Source organism: Schistocerca nitens, chromosome 2, assembly GCF_023898315.1.
Source record: "Schistocerca nitens isolate TAMUIC-IGC-003100 chromosome 2, iqSchNite1.1, whole genome shotgun sequence".
Lineage (NCBI taxonomy): Eukaryota > Metazoa > Arthropoda > Insecta > Orthoptera > Acrididae > Schistocerca > Schistocerca nitens.
The window spans coordinates 413,209,463-413,226,829 of record NC_064615.1 but is presented as its reverse complement, the minus strand read 5'-3'; positions in this window follow the sequence as shown (position 1 = coordinate 413,226,829).

Here is a 17,367-nt window from a genome sequence, read left to right as displayed (position 1 = left end):
AACTCATTTCCGTTCCTCATCTCGAAAGCAGACATACTAGGCACCCACACTCAGAGTTCCTTCCTCTCACGCCCAACTGCTCTACTCAGTTCTGCTGTCAATCTGACCACGATGATGATGCATTGTTCTTGATGATGTTGTGTATAATGCAACATTGTGCACACCTTTGCCCATCTTACATCCCCAAATTTCTCTAATTTACATGTTATTACCTCCTGTCTTAGTTTTTTGGTTGTTCTACCAAACGATTATCAAAACCCCTTCTCCTTTAAGATACATTACAAGCTTTCCAAATACTAAACTACTAAGACACTTTACAAAAATTCTGTATTAAAAGATATACATAAGCTTCTCCTTATTAAAACTTTTCATAGTTTTACATCTATTTTAACTTATTAACATCTTTTATCCCAATTCTATATGTACACTTTCTTTTCTTCTTTTCACTAGTAGTATAAAGGTAATGGTTTCCTCATCTTCATGATGATGAATAGTAAGGGGAAAAATTGATGGAGATGAGGGTTAGTGTGTTAGTATGTTCCTTCTTTTTCTAAATACAGGTACGGCACATTATAAATATTCCGCTCCTTGACTCCGACTCTGGTGTCTTTTTCTCTGCAATCTTTTCTTTTCAGCATAAGCTGTAACAGACCAAAATACAATACATCTCTACTTCTTCTCTCCCTTTTAAAAACTTTATCCACTTCCATTGTTCTAGAGTTTGTACTTATATTAGCTGTAGTTATCCCTATCTTCTTCTTATAAACAGTAAACTGTCGTATTACTTTCACCCTCTATTTTGCTCTTCCTTATTAAAATCATCCCGGCGTTGAACTCACAACCCTGTATTTACATACTTCAAAGAAATATCATGTTTTTTGCTTTCCTTAATAATTCAATTCTCTCTCGTAATTCCTGTCTCCCAACAACCTTCTGCACCCATTTCCCTAACACCTCCTTTTAATATCAACTTGTGGTAAATTCCATCAATCATAAATACTTCTACTTCTCATATTCCCCAGAAGTCTGTGCAACATAATGTTCAGTCCACGATGGAACAAACCACAAATAAATATTTCCTTCTTACGTAATTATTTACACACAAATTTTCTTAGCTTCCTTTCATCCACAAAAACCAACTTCTTTCTTCTTTACACTACATTTGAAGAGAGAATTTACTACTATTTCGTCAAACTATCCATATGCTAATCTCTATATTTCTCCTTTCTTTCTATTCTTTCCCCATAACTCATTTCCTCTTCAGAATGATTACTTTAGTTCTTACTTTACTGTTCTTCCTTCACAACTATGCTTTTGATATACTGAGGAAGTTAACCAATTAATTTTATGGAGATAAGCACAAACTTTAAAAAAAATTAATTGTATGTATTTTCTTAGCTTCCCTAGCCTTTGACGTCTACATTTTATTTTCATTGGAATCTGGATATCTGATACATCTAATTCTTCTTGGGGAGTTAGTATTTACTTTTTACCCTTTATACACTTTCAAGTGACTCACATAGTGCAAGCCCAATGATTTTCCTGTTTTTGGGTTAAGCAATTCGACTGCATTATTATGAACCACCTTACTTCCATAGGGCCTCTGTATACCGAAAAGAATTTATAGCTCTGATGTTTTTTCTGGCTAGAGAGACGGTGGGTTTTCACAATTACTTTTTGTCCTTGTGAAAATACTCGTGAGGTTGCCGTTTTGTCTACCCAGATCTTGCTATTTAATGCTGCAGCCTTCAAATTGCTCAGCGCCAATTTTAGTAGGTATTGATATACCATTTCTCTCTTGGTTTCGTATAAATCAACCAAATCCTCAACAAACTGGTGTTCATAAGTTTTTGTACACCTGCATACATTAACTGTTGACAACTCTTGTTCCGCATCATCGGATGATTCTCAGTCAGTCTCCCAGCATTACTGTCAGATCACTCCTTAAACCTAGTTCAGAGTCTTGATGATCAAAGCTAAGACTATTTACACAATTAATTATAAAATCAACTTGATTTGGCGATTGAAACTCTTGTGACTGGTCTTCGTATCATTCATCTTGTCAATTCTGTTTCTTAGCAGGGTTTGGTGGCCTCTACTCGACTTCCTGTACCGGTTCATCTAGGGTGTGTTGTCCTCCTGAAGTTTAATTCTCCCAACACTTCTGCGTTCTAGGCATTCCCAAATAATTTGGGTTTTGTGGTGGAGAACTTCTAAAACTTACTGTTTCGTTTGCACGGTGATCATGTCGCGAATTATAGTTACCACAATGATTTCTGGAACCAAAGCCATTATTGTAATTCCGCGGCTCACCAAAACCATAACTATTGTTTGACCTCCGTGAGTTGCCAAAACCATAACCATTTTTATGGGCGATTATTATAGCTCCCAGGACGATTACTTTTCCCAACGTTACTACTACAATTCGAAGCATTATTAAAGGCCAATCGATTGATATTATTTCCCCTACCATTAGCTTCTGTCACTTCTCGCTGTTTTATCGCATCATCTTCACTGAAGATGAATTCAGGTTCTCTTAACATCCTTTTAAATGCCTGTACATTATCTGCAGCTGTGCCAACCATCGATTGCGGATAACACAGAGGTACATTGTGCACATACGGATCAGTTCCCCGTCATTGTATGGATTGTATAAACACTGATTCCTTTTCGTCATTTCTTCAAAAACTTTAGCTTGCTTCTTTTCTCCGGAATTTTCTAATGACGTCGTTTTTAACAATTCATATTTTACTATTTTGGGTTTCCGCGGACCAATATCGCTCCAAGAACGCAGACTTTAATTGTTCATATGACTGACAGTTTGCACGACTCTTTGCATCATTTCTGCTATTGTTCCTTCCATATGACCACAAATGAAGTCAAGTTTATGTCTAAGTGGCCAATGTTCTGGTAAACCGATGTGGAATTGATGGATAAACGTGCGGGAGTGTAAACCGTTCCCGTTATCTTCGTAATGTTGAAATTTTCTGACTGTCAAAAAATTATCAGTGTCAAATTTCTCTATTGCAACATACGGCGTTAGTATTTTCGCAACATTTTCCGTTCCGTTCATTTGCGTCATATTTTCCTTTACTCATACTACCACATTTGTAATCTGAGACTACATATTTCAGTCCAATCTAGTATCGCATCTGCGTAATGGTGTGCAATTATCTACACCGTACCGTTCCTCGTGTATCGGACTGAAAGATACGTTCAGATTTCCGATTACTGGATCAGTGTTTTGTCCTTGTACTTGCTTCATATTGAACTGTGGTATCTGACCTGTTGTACTGTACCTCATAAATTGCGAATTTGGTACGTGTGGCGCAGTAAACTGCTCTGTTCTCGCGTCATTCGCGTACGTCCGGTGGGTCTGCTGCCGTTCCGTTGGTATGCGCGCAGTTACCGCTTCTTGCACAATTGTCTGCTGTGAACGCACACTGTCTGCTTCGCTCACCTGTCTCAACTATACTTCTACCATTTGTTTCTGTTTCGGATCGGAAAATACTGAAGCTACATCTTGTGGACGTAGAAGTGGCATCTCATGACCTTTTTGCGTTCTCGTAGCAAGCACGGGAGATTGCAGAACGGGCTTGGTTACATCTGGACTTATTTCCACCACTACGTCAGATGATACTACCGATTCCGTCGCCTCACTACTGCTTTCTGTAAGGTTCTGTGCGAAGCTGTTCATACGGCTGCTTATTTTGCGAGACTATATTTACAATGCGTGTATCGAATCTTCTTAACGCGGCTCGCGTGACACGTTTTCTGACATGGAGTTCTTCCACGATTTGTTGCGCCTTACCAGACGCCTTACGTGCTAAATTATCAACTCTTTGTTTGACATTAGACACTGCATCCTGCATATGGTCAATGTCAGTACGGCCATAAGCGAGTCTTTCGCCTTTTTCCGGATTTCAATAAACTGTTCCGTTCGCAACTTTTGCTGATCTTTGCGAAATATTTCGAACCCAGCATTGATTTCAATTTTGAGACAATTTAAAGCAGCATTTGTTTCGGTTTTTAAATTCGCCGTTTCGGTTTTTAAAGTCACCAACCCGGCATTTGTTTCTGTTTTTAAGTGCTAAACTGCGCTCATCGTTTGACTTTTTTGCTTGACAATAGTAGTGAGTTGCTACAAAATTGCGAACCATTATCAGACGCTTCGCCATCGTCACCTGTCACCATTTGGTGTAAATTTTGCCGTTCTCGTCTTTCATGTGATGTTTAACCGACTTCTGTGCACAGTGCTGACGCACTTATACACATTCTTCCCGTAGGAAACTGTCCCGCTTGATCCAGAATTACAACGTTTGGTTCAACGTACCGAAGTTGCACTTACTATGATTCTGCTTCTGATCCACTAGATCCGTCATCTGTTCGATTTTGAGCGGTCTCACCCTGAGATACCGATCGAGAAACTGCCTCCATTCCCTCTGCGCAGTTACTTCGTTCGGTTTCGTGATGCGCATTCGATACACTTTGTTGTACATTTTATATCGTGTCAAGGTCTTCAGTTTGCCCTATATGCGATTATCTTAGTCCGTCCGCCATCTCAGACCGTGTAACTAACTGACTTCTGTCTTTCACGATTTCCGCGTGCCTGAGCTCTAGTCAACAAGAAGTTATAAGACCTGACACGTCTCCAAAATATCACAGAAAGTCTCTTGTGACATTAACACGTCATTATCAAAGCGGTCCATACTCTGTGGCTGCTCAAACCAACTCAGCAACGCCGTGAGTAACTCCATGCGCGCCAGAAAGGTCATGCAGAAGCTACTTAACTCAAAAACACAAAATTTTTCTTTACTCGTTGTGACATGAAAATTTGAGGACAATTGTCAAGATAACCTATTATGTGTTGATTAGTAGAAATAACACTGAACACAACAATATCAAACTTAAATATAAGTTTCTCTACAAGTTTTTCTTGTATCTAGGCAGTGAAGCACTGTCTGAATTGGCCATTATGATGTCAAATCATCCATTTCTGCTCGAAGTTCGGTACTATTTACGATGACAATCAAGTCTACAGAGGATGGTTAGTTTTTGTGACAAGATATGTAAAACATTACTCCAATTTGCTCGTGTTCACAGGGGATGCAAGTTGGTGACGTACTGTACATTTTGATAGGCAACTCTGCCCACTATCTCTGAAGCATTTCATGTGACATATCCATCTGCTCGTTACCACACAGAAAACCTCATGCAAGGTGAACAATTAACATTCATTCAAGCTACCACCTTACAGTACCCTTTCCCTTGAATTCTAATTCCACTCCTAAATCCTTCTTCTATTTTCATCATTACTTCTTCGATGTACAGATTGAACTGTAAGGGCAAAAGACTACATCCCTGTATTACACCTTTTTTAATCCAAACACTTCATTCTTGGTCGTCTGCTCTTATTAATCCCTCTCGGCTCTTGTACCAATCTTTTCCTATTTTTCTCAGAATTTCGAACTTCGTGCACCATCTGACATTGTCGAATGCTTCTTCCTGATTGATGAATCCTACGACCATGTCTTGATATGTCTTTAGTATTGCTTCCATTATCAACTGCGACGCCAGAAATGCCACTCTGGGGTCTTTACCTATCCTAAAACCAAACTGATCTTCATCTAACACATCTCAATGGCTAATGGCTCTGAGCACTATGCGACTTAACTTCTGAGGTCATCAGTCGCATAGAACTTAGAACTAATTAAACCTAACTAACCTAAGGACGTCACACACATCCATGCCCGAGGCAGGATTCGAACCTGCGACCGTAGCGGTCGCGCGGTTCCGGACTGAGCGCCTAGAACCGCTAGACCACCGCGGCCGGCAACACATCCCAAGTTTTCTTTTCCATTATTCTTTATATTATTCTTGTCAGCAATATGAATGCATGAGCTGTTAAGCGGACTGTGCGATAATTCTCGCACTTGTCTGCTCTTGGTATCTTCTGAATTTTATGAATGATGTTTCTCCAAAAGTCGTATGGTATATCGCCAGACTCTTATGTTTTAGACACCAACTTAAACAGTCGTTTTGTTGCCACTTCCTCCAATGATTTTATTCTGATGGAAAGTTATCTGTCCCCTCTGACTTATTCGATCTTAAATCTTCCAAACGTTCTTTCAAGTTCTGACTCTAATACTGGGTCCTCTGTCTCTTCTATATCGACTTCTGTTTCTTCAAGACACGTCTTTTCCCTCATGGAGACCTACCATGTACCCTTTCCACCTATCCGCCCTCTCGTGCGCATTTACCAGTAGAATTCCCATTTCACTCCGAATGTTACAATACTTGATTTTAATTTCAGCCAATATTGTTTTGACTTTTCTGAATACTGAGTCCTTCCAATAATCATTTCATTTTCGATTTCTTCACACTTTTCGTCCAGCCATTTCACTTTAGCTTTCCTGCACTTCCTATTTATTTCATTCCTAATTGACGTATTTTTGAATGCCTGAAACTCCCTGAAATTTTAGTACTTTCTTACATCGATCTACAGAAGCATTGCTTCTGTTACACAGATTTGCTTCACATTTACCTACTTTGTACCAAGTGGTAAACTCCCCATATCTCAGAGATCTAGAATACCTAAGCTAATCCTAGGCCTCATGCAAAATCGAATCTCAGCACAGTATTGCATCCTCCACGTTTGTGAACCCTAACCTGCTATAGTACCTCTATAACAACGTCCCACATTCCTTACATCTCTGCACTTTTCATGTTCTTCCTCAGGGTAAACCATTTTGGCTTCCCCACTCACGAAATATTTACTTAAGTCTATCCATCTTATCACTTGTACTTCATCATTCCTTTTACATTCGGCATGAAGGTACCCTAGACTCATTCATCGCATGAATGTAATGATACTGGTCTACCACAGCAGTCTGTATCTTGAACCCACATTCTGCTTTCTTCATATCACTCCTTTCCCAGTTCCATTTGCAAATCAATTAGGTGGGAAATGTTAGCAGGAGCCCACAGCACCACAACCACCCTCACATAACTGAAACTTACACCCATCACAAACATCGCGTCTCATTCAACTTCCGATCATCGTTTTTTATTCTTATCAGTCTATTCTTTCATACGGTTAACTACTAATGTATGTACAGGGAAGAATAAACGTGAAGGAGGAACAACTGACTGTGTGATGCAACAGCTATTCTTACTATATCTGCTCCATTTTAATAGATAAATGTGCAAGGGATAATCTAAAAAGAATATCTAGTTAAAATTCCATTTGCAATATATGTCTTCCAGCTGAATTAGGAAGAAACTGCAAATTAGTGCAATCAGAATTCATGTTAACTGGAAAATAAGAATACTATTTTAGGCGCAATACGATTGATGTTGAACGTGTTACGTGTAGCAGAAGTGTGTCTGTTAAACCTGTATGATTGCGATGCAAAATTTCCATAGTGACTTACTGTACGTCTTGAGTTATGTTTTTTATGAGAAAGGAATATAGTAGTGCGAAGATGGTAGGTTCATTTTACGTCATGCTTGGTCCATAACTTCGATCGCATTATTATGTACGAGATAGACACACGTTAAAATCTGTGACTTTAACAATATTCATGTTTATCAGCAGTGGTGTGAGAAAACAGAGTTGGTGTTGCCATAATTTGTTATAGGAAGTGGTAAGGTTTTGATGCCAATATCGACTAGACAACCACACCTACAAGACTGCGTAGAAGTGCATATTAATAGAATGTAGGTAACTAGTCTCGGGTCATAGAGTCTAAGCTGTGACGACAAATTAACAAGTGCGTTGCTCTTTTTCTATTCTTCCCGTTCCTTTACTGTCTTTCAGTTAGATTTCTTCAGCAGTCACCATAACAAATAGCCTTTAGATTTAGTACGTAGTAATGGGCTGCACAAACCGCTCGAGGAGCTGTTGTTCTTGTTATCATAATTGTACGCAAGCCATATACTATATACTAATTGTAATTGAATACCATAATTGTGAGAAGTTTTACTATTATGATTATACTTATTTGTTACATCATTAATAGAAAAGTATCGATACGGTAAATCATAAAGTTTTTGCAGCAGATAAATAATAAAATCTCTGTAATAGTAGGAGACGTGGTTCTTGAGAGTACGAAGAGACAACTTAACTGATCTACAGAGCTGCCATCCTATTTCATTCACCAAAATCTTAACAGAATTCTACAACATGTTATGAAATCATAAGACCTACCTGGAAAAAAGAAGTGTTTACGTGGCAACCATTAATGGTTCCCAAAATAGCGATCGTGACTAGCTCCACACTCAGTATTTATACATCGAACCATTAGACCCATGGATGTGGGTAACCACGTACAATCACTCATACCAGACTTCCAACAAGTTTCCTATTGAAACTTCCTGGCAGATTAAAACTGTGTGCGGGACCGAGACTCGAACTCGGGACCTTTGCCTTTCGCGGGAAAGTGCTCTACCATCTGAGCTACCTAAGCACGACTCACGCCCCGTCCTCACAGCTTTTCTTCTACCAGTACCTCATCTCCTACCTTCCAAACTTTACAGAAGCTCTCCTGCGAAACTTGCAGAACTAGCACTCCTGAAAGAAGGATATTGCGGAGACATAGCTTAGCCACAGCCTGGGGATGCCGGCCGCGGTGGTCTCGCGGTTCTAGGCGCGCAGTCCGGAACCCTGCGACTGCTACGGTCGCAGGTTCGAATCCTGCCTCGGGCATGGATGTGTGTGATGTCCTTAGGTTAGTTAGGTTTAAGTAGTTCTAAGTTCTAGGGGACTGATGACCACAGCAGTTGAGTCCCATAGCACTCAGAGCCATTTGAACCATTTTTTTGAACAGCCTGGGGATGTTTCCAGAATGAGATTCTCACTTTTCAGCGGAGTGTGCGCTGATATGAAACTTCCTGGAAGATTAAAACTGTGTGCCGGACCGAGACTCGAACTCGCGACCTTTGCCTTTCGCGGGAAAGTGATCAGCGGGCAAGCTCAGATCGTAGAGCACTTGCCCGCGAAAGGTAAAGGTCCCGAGTTCGAGTCTCGGTCCGGCACACAGTTTCAATCTGCTAGGAAGTTTCATATCAGCGCACACTCCGCTGCAGAGTGAAAATCTCATTCTGGAAACATCCCCAGGCTGTGGCTAAGCCATGTCTCCGCAATATCCTTCTTTCAGGAGTGCTAGTTCTGCAAGTTTCGCAGGAGAGCTTCTGTGAAGTTTGGAAGGTAGGAGATGAGGTACTGGTAGAAGAAAAGCTGTGAGGACGGGGCGTGAGTCGTGCTTAGGTAGCTCAGATGGTAGAACACTTTCCCGCGAAAGGCAAAGGTCCCGAGTCCCAGTCTCGGCCCGGCACACAGTTTTATCCGCTGCAGAGTGAAAATCTCATTCTGGAAGTTTCCCATTCATTGCCACACTGATGCTACTAAAGGAAACACATTCGTTCAAGGCATCCAACTGGGTTCGCTACTGAAATGTTCGACAGGCAGAACAAATTCTGGTGTAGTTGCCAGTGTGACAGAGGGTACTGTCGTAGATCCATTACTGCTCATGTTTGAAATTAATTAGTTACCATCATAGATTTTTCGGAACTGATGTAGAACTTTAAAGAAGAATTAACTGATTAAAATTAATGAAATAATAACTCAGATTTTGACTAACTTTTCTCGTAGACAAATGTAGAGATGTAAAACTGGCGAAACACGTTAAATGCAGTAGCGTTTAATGGCATGATGAAAGATTCGGAACTGGAGTCATGTAATACGAAGACCCGGGAATAATAAATCATGAAAACATGAAGTGAAATCGTCACAGGGACTAATTTGTAGGTAAAGCAAAAGGCAAGTTTTAATATGAAGGTAATTCCTTACAAAATACTTGTTCGGCCTACTCTGAACATAGTACTGAAGTCAGCTACATTCATATCATGTTGGAATAGCGTGGACATTAAGTTTCGTCAACGAATGATATCCCTCGCAAGGATAGTGTAACAGAAATACGCAAGGATCTCAGTTTACAGATAATCGGAAAAACGTCTAATACTTCACTACAACCTTCTTCAAATTTCCCAAGAACTAGTTTGTTGTTTTGAAACGAACAGCAATGCATGGAGCAGGGTGCAGTAAGGTACTAAGCTCCAGAAAGAAAACTTCTTACAGAATAATTTTAATTTTTAGGGGTTCGCAAAGAAAATTTGGCGCAATTGAACCCTAGCAATAACAATGCATTTCCTGTAAAACGCGCTACCAAGGGATGATTAGGGAGAGTGTGTACTTTACGCCAAACTTAACATAAAAAACAAAATCCATTCTCTGTTGTTGACTTATATCAACAACATATTCTTAAAGAACTGCGGGTATAAAAGTAAGGTCCAGAACCTGCAAATATCTTTTTGCACACTCTTAGAGATATCAACTGACTTTCAACAACATCTACTACAAAAAGAGTGGTACTTTATGATCACCGCAAAAATGCATAAATAAATATAAATAAAATAAAAGCGCAAATTTAGTTAATTGCTGATTAAAATTCTTCTTGGTATTATGATAGTTATGTTCGTTGATTTTTACTCATAACATGCTATTTAAAAGAGATATTGATGTCTAAGGGAGGTCCTCAAACTGAAAATATTGAATATAGCATTCATTGGGAAAGAGGCATCTAACACTAAAATCTAAATTTTTTGCTTAAATTTAACTGAAAATTTTAAAACATTTATGGAATCTGATAGAAGGATTCATTAAAAACAATAAATACCTTTTATTTAATTTTAAGACATAATGTAATTGACTAGATTACAATATTACAATACTTTCAAAAGGTGGACATAAAAAAACGCCTCCCTCCTTGGAATTTCGAGAGTTAAAAAGACAACCTTCGAGTAAACCTCAACACAGGGCAGGAGAAAACTATTTGCAAGCAAAATTCTTTTAGTCTTATTAGCGTTAAAAGGAACATTTTCAACAAAGCTATTTAAGTTACAAAAGCAGTCTTCAAGAAAATTTAGCAGAATTAAACAGAAGGTAACGCTCTTAAGCTGAAAAGATTTGCAAGAATAAAACTTCAGAGATCAAAGGTAATAACAGAATTATAACCTGTTTCTCTGTAGTAAGTCCTCTGACTCAACACGTCGATGAAGGTCCCCTTCTTACAGGTGAGCGCATAGTTTATGTATCAGGAAGGTCACTCGCGCAAATCGGCCACTTTACTGCAATAGAAAGAAACCGGAGATATAGACGTGCCATATATGCAATTACCTAAAAGAAAATACCCCAGCCACCGACCACGAAAGATGAAATTCGTGCCGAAAATAATTACAGACTAAGCAATACTAGGCACGCCTCTGTGTATGAAAATCATAATACACACGCATTACCAATTCCTGTACACAAGAAACGTTCAGGTAACACCGTAGACAAGACTTTCCGCATCTTCTTAAAAGCAAAGAGTTTCAGGAGAAGTAACCAAATACGAGTCAGACATAAATGAACAAATACTCCTTGGCATTCTGCGATTATCTACTGCTTACATAGTAACAGAGAACCTAAAATAGAAACAGTGTCCTCTCACATAGAGGCAGATTAATAAAAATTTCGTTCCAGCCTCCATCTGAAAAGAGAGAAATGCATCACGGAAAAGCACCTTATAGCGAATCGAACGATATAAATATAGATTTAGATTATAGCGGCAGCGTCGTGGACTTTAATATATTTGTTTACTTATTTATCCTAGTAAGATTATACCCATCATGCTCACCCCTGCATCTAACTACGTATTCTTTATAATTTACATTACATTCGTCATGACACGAAATCAGATTGCACGTAAAATTAGAGTTATAGAATACATCTACATCTACATCCACACTCCGCAAGCCACCTGACGGTGTGTGGCGGAGGGTACCTTGAGTACCTCTATCGCTTCTCCCTTCTATTCCAGTGTCGTATTGTTCGTGGAAAGAAGAATTGTCGGTATGCTTCTGTGTGGGCTCTAATCTCTCTGATTTTATCCTCATGGTCTCTGCGCGAGATATACGTAGGAGGGAGCAATATACTGCTTGACTCTTCGGTGAAGGTATGTTCTCGAAACTTCAACAAAAGCCCGTACCGAGCTACTGAGCGTCTCTCCTGCAGAGTCTTCCGCTGGAGTTTACTAATCATATCCGTAACGCTTTCGCGATTACTGAATGATCCTGTAACGAAGCGCGCTGCTCTCCGTTGAATCTTCTCTATCTCTTCTATCAACTCTTTCTGTTACGGATCCCACACTGTTGAGCAGTATTCAAGCAATGGGCCAACAAGCGTACTGTAACCTACCTCCTTTGTTTTCGGATTGCATTTCCTTAGGATTCTTCCAATGAATCTCAATCTGGCATCTGCTTTACCAACGATCAACTTTATATGATCATTCCATTTTAAATCACTCCTAATGCGTACTCCCAGATAATTTATGGAATTAACTGCTTCCAGTTGCTGACCTGCTATATTGTAGCTAAATGATAAGGGATCTATCTTTCTATGTCTATATTGAGATTCAATTGCCATTCCCTGCGCCATGCGTCAATTCGCTGACAATATTGATACAAACCCTACTACACAACTGAACCTGTTATTTTCATTACGAAAATAATTATGAACTATTCGTGTTGGATCGATAGAACTGGCTATATCACAGGCGTAAAAGATCGCTTGGTTCTGTACGAATGTTTTCTGTCCTCCTGAAGTAAAGTTTCGGCCCATCCAGCATCTCATACCTTGCACACCCGCCACAAATGAATAGTTAAACTGAAGCGCAAGTCTAAGTTGAAAATTGTTATCACAAACATTTAGCAGATGGTTGTTCCAGCTGTGATACAGCTACCTAAAATAATTTTGCTTCAGTTCAAATATTCATTTGCGGCGGATGCACAGTCTATGAGGCTCTGAATATGTAAGTGGCAGAGTAAGCCACGTTTATTAAGGGCAGCTTGTTACGGTAATGGCGGAGCTCGGCAACCTAAGCCCAGCGAGCAGGGCGCGATGCCCGTGGTGTCCTTTGACCTTTGCGAGCTGGCCATAGAAATTGAAAAACCAGCACTGTTACGCGGCCGAATGGGCAACTATAGCCTGCTCTGCAAACTTCATTCGGCCGCACAAAAAAGGATCTGCTCAAAAAAATGCCGTTACCCTTTTACTGTGAACGATGATACAGTTTTCAGATAAAAGAATGAACACATTATAGTGAATGACTTTTAGAGACTCCGGTACGGCTGTTGTGTTGAACATCACAATGGTGGCCCCAGGGCAACAGGTTGTCCCTCGTTTGCCTTACAACTCATTTTGAACGGCTACCTGTATATGCGCTGTAACACAGCTGCCAGTTGTATTTCTGTTGTAACACGTCTCCTATCTAAGGTGTCGCTTTTTTGTACATCTCTCACTCCATACCAAACCACCCAGCGGCGTACATGCGAGAAACGCTAGCTTTACTTAGTATTTATTTTCGTTCTTTCTTCGTGTTACTTGTTTTTAGATTTCTCCCTTTTTCCAAATAAATATTATAGCTCTGCCGTGTACTTATATGTGTTAAGTGGACGGCGTTCTCAGTGCGTGTCTTAAGTCATGGAAATGAAACTTCTCGAAAAGAATCAGGGCAGTTTCATGAGACATTTCTCATCAGAAACACAGCACCTGTTTTTTCAAATACGATATCTTACGAGGACGCAGAAGCAGCTGAACAGCTAGATTCCATTTCCTTAAATTTCCGGAAAGCATCCGACACTGCACGAGAACAGAAACTAACTTTAGAAGAAGCCAAAACAGTAGAACCGTTATGTACTTAAATACGTCAAAGAATGGTCAACCTAGATCAGCTGTATTGTAGTTACCACCGGCGACGTTGTCGTCTACAGGGAAGTATCGTCGCCAGATGGTGGTGTAGAAGTACAGACCTACATAGATAACATCTTCACGTGGTGTAGTGGACGTTAAATTTCTTTAAATGCATATCAATGTAAAATAATGCCCATGAACAAGAGAAACAAACCGAGTAAAGCATCTGTGATATACGTCTTTGGCCAGTAACACCATACACAGTGAAATAGGGGAAGGTGGTAATCGGGTATGACGCCTATTTACTCATATTAGTTCACTGTGTCAAGAGAGCACAGCATACAGTGGTTAACTGCTTCCTTGACTCCACTCTCGAGCGACAAACTTTAGGTGCAGTTGTAACGGATATTTTTCGTCTTTGGAACGAAAAAATTGTGGTATGTACTGAAATTTACGCTGTAAAGTAAATGACAATATATTTGAAAACAATAATAGTGATCATATACATTTTCACCAATTGTAACCGTCTGTTTACCATGTACTCTATCTTAAACTGTATGTGTGCCCAGCTACTTCCCATCTGCTGTCGTATTGGAACACATACTGTATTTCAAGTTGTACCTCACCCTGATACTTGAGAAAGACGCCATATTTTCTTTCTGCTAATATGGACACTCGTGATACAGATTTTGACATTTTTTTGTAGACGATGCCTATAAATTACGGAGTGGCATACTAATGGAACCAGTATTCCCGGTGGATCTGACAACTCACAACCTGACAGACCTCATGAACTTCTAAGCGCAGAAACTCCGTCTAACGCTAGTGTTGCAGCTACAGAAGGGATCTCTACCTCGTCTGAAAAGATTACACCGATACCAGTCTTGGAAACACCAGAGAAAAGCAGGTAGGAAACTACATCGGTGTCAATAGACCAGGAAAACCTACAAAGTTTGAAAGCAGTGCAAGAGAAAAGGACTGACACAAGAAAACATCCTCCACCCACCAAAGGACGGAGAAAAGTAAAACCTGCTCCTGAAGAGCGTGTGTTGTATGAAAAAGAAACTACTACGCAAAAGAACAACGAAACTTAAGTGGATTGGATTCAGTTCCTGCATTGTAAGAAGTGGCTTCATAAAACATGCACAGATAAAGCATACATGTGTAATGACTGTGCTGTAAGATAGTAGATATCGACCGTACAGTGGACTCTCATTGAAATACAAACTTTTATTTGTATTACTTACCAATAAAATATATATTAAAATTTATTCGTGATGCTATTGCATTAATTTACCATCTTTTCCTGATCTTCGGGGTGAGACGCGTAGTACACGAACCTGCAAACAAAATACTATGAGACTTAACATTTATTATTTTTGTCATATATATATCGATTTTCGGTTTGACTGAACCTTGACAGACATATATGATTAACTTTGTTTTTAAAATCTCTAAAAAGTGTGGCATCGTACCTCGACGTATTTTCAAACATGTACCCGACTCACATAGTTATAGTTGGCGGTAACTTCAATTTACCCTCGATATGTTGGCGAAAATACATATTTAAATCCAGAAGTACGCATAAAAGTCGTCCGAAATTCTGCTACATGCATTCTCTGAAAATTGTTTCGAGCAGTTAGTTCATTGAGTCCAGGTGAATAGTAAACGGTTGTGAAAACACACTTGATCTCTTAGCAACAAATAATCTTGAGCTAGTAACAAGCATAAAAACGGATACACAGATTAGTGAACACAGGGTTGTCGTAGCGAGACTGAATATTATAACCCCCAAATCCTCAAAAAATAAACGAAAAATATACCAATTAAAAAAAAACAGATAAAAATTCACTTGACGCCTTCCTGAGAGACAATCTTCACTCCTTCCAAATTAACGATAAAGTGCAGACCAGATGTGGGTTGAATTCAAAGAGATAGTATCGGCATCAATTGATTTATACCAATTTATTTATACCAAATAAATTAATAAACGACGGAGCTGACCCTACGTGATACACTTAACGGGTCAGAACACTGTTGCAGAAACAACGAAAAAAGTATGCCAAATTTAAACGGACGTAAAATCCCCAAGATTGTCGATCTTTTACAGAACCTGTAAATTTAGCTCAGACTTCAATGCGGGATGCTTATATCAGTTTCCACAACGAAACTTTGTCTCGAAACCTGGCAGAAAATCCAAAGAAATTCTGGCCATGTGGTAAGTATGCTAGCGTCAAGACACAATCAATGCCTTCTCTTCGCGATAGCAATGCAAATACTATCGATAACTGTGCTACCAAAGCAGATTTACTAAACACAGCCTTCTGAAATTCCTTCACCAAAGAAAACGAAATAAATATTCCAGAATTCGAATCAAGAACAGCTGCCAACATGAGTAACGTAGAAGCAAATATTCTCGCAGTAGTAAAGCAACTTGAATCACTTAACAAAAGCAAGTCTTCCGGTCCAGACTGTATACCAGTTAGGTTCCTTTCAGAGTATGCTAATACAATAGCTCCATACTTAACAATCATATACAAGCGTTAGCTCGACGAAAGATCAGTACCCAAAGAATGGAACTTTACACAGGTCACACCAACATTCAAGAAAGGTAGTAGCAGTAATCCACTAAATTACGGGCCCATATCATTAACGTCGATATGCAGCAGGATTTTGGAATATATATTGTATTCGAAGAGAACGATCTATTGACGCACTGTCAACACGGATTTAGAAAAAATCGTTCTAATGAAACACAACTAGCTCTTTATTCGCATGAAGTGTTCAGTGCTATTGACAGGGGATTTCAATCTGATTCTGTATTTTTAGATTTCCAGAAGGCTTGGGATATTGCCTTAGTTATGTGACTGGTTTCGTGATTTCTTGTCAGAGAGGTCATAGTTCGTAGTAATAGACGGAAAGTCATAGAGTGCAACAGAAATGATTTCTAGCGTTCCACAAGGTATTGTTATAGGCCCTTTCCAGTTGCTTATCTAACTAAACGTTTTAGGAGATAATATGAGAAGCCTTCTTAGGTTGTTTGCAGATGATGCTAGGCCCTAAACATCGAAAAATGAGAGGTCATTCACATAGGTGCTAAAAGAAATGAGTTAAATTCAATTACACTATAAATCAATCAAATCTTAAGGCCGTAAATTCGACTAAACACCTATGAATCACAATTACGAACAACTTAAATTGGAAGGAACATATAGAAAATGTTGTGGGAAAGGCTATCCAAAGACAGCGTTTTATTTGCAAGGCACTTTTCAGTCCTCTTTTAGAATACTGCTGCGCGGTGTGGGTCCTAACCAAACAGGACTGACGGAGTACATCGAGAAAGTTCAAAGAAGGGCAGCACGTTTTGTATTGTAGTGAAATAAGGAGGAGAGTGTCACTGAAATGATACAGGATTTGGGGTGGACATCATTAAAACAAAGATGTTTTTCGTTGTGGCGAAATCTTCTCAAGAAAGTTCAATCCCCAACGTTCTCCTCCGAACGCTAAAATATTTTGTTGACTCCTACCTACATACGGAGAAACGAACATAATTATAAAATAAGGGAAACCAGAGCTCG